This window comes from Triticum aestivum, unplaced genomic scaffold (genome assembly GCF_018294505.1).
Source record: "Triticum aestivum cultivar Chinese Spring unplaced genomic scaffold, IWGSC CS RefSeq v2.1 scaffold134808, whole genome shotgun sequence".
Classification (NCBI taxonomy): domain Eukaryota; kingdom Viridiplantae; phylum Streptophyta; class Magnoliopsida; order Poales; family Poaceae; genus Triticum; species Triticum aestivum.
Genome location: NW_025302208.1, coordinates 83 through 865, shown reverse-complemented (window position 1 = coordinate 865; position 783 = coordinate 83). Strand labels below are relative to the sequence as shown.

The 783-nt window shown below is 48.4% G+C and overlaps 1 non-coding gene across 1 annotated transcript; it reads left to right on the top strand.

Moving 5' to 3' along the window:
• The first annotated feature begins 393 nt into the window (after positions 1–393).
• LOC123179389 (5S ribosomal RNA) lies at positions 394–512 on the top strand. The gene has a single exon (XR_006490329.1). It is a non-coding gene; the product is annotated as a 5S ribosomal RNA (ribosomal RNA).
• Positions 513–783: the final 271 nt, after the last annotated feature.

Sequence of the window (783 nt, the reverse complement as noted above, 5' to 3'; positions counted from 1 at the left end):
CCTGGGAAGTCCTCGTGTTGCATTCCTTTTATAATTATTTTTTGCGCCTTGTGACAAACATGTCGCACGTGCGCGATATATATTAATCCCGTTATATTATGTTTGACGTTTGCGATATGTTTAAGCTCGATGCTCATTGCTCGCGCGTCTTGGGGCGGCTTTGTGGCGCGAAGAGCGCGTTCTGAAAGGGGTGGAAAAAACTCGTGTTGCTGCGGTATGGAGGGAGGGGTGGAAACCGTGGAAAACTCGTCTCCGTGATTGAGCGGGAGAGTAAGTAGTATAGGACATTATCCATTGTTAGGGAACGGTTGTAATGGTAGTGAGAATGTAGAATCGTCTTTGTAGCGGACCTCGGAGTGGCAAGCATAAGGGACGAAGACGGGAAAACATGTCGGATGCGATCATACCAGCACTACAGCACCGGATCCCATCAGAACTCCGAAGTTAAGCGTGCTTGGGCGATAGTAGTACTAGGATGGGTGACCTCCTGGGAAGTCCTCGTGTTGCATTCCTTTTATAATTATTTTTTGCGCCTTGTGACAAACATGTCGCACGTGCGCGATATATATTAATCCCGTTATATTATGTTTGACGTTTGCGATATGTTTAAGCTCGATGCTCATTGCTCGCGCGTCTTGGGGCGGCTTTGTGGCGCGAAGAGCGCGTTCTGAAAGGGGTGGAAAAAACTCGTGTTGCTGCGGTATGGAGGGAGGGGTGGAAACCGTGGAAAACTCGTCTCCGTGATTGAGCGGGAGAGTAAGTAGTATAGGACATTATCCATTG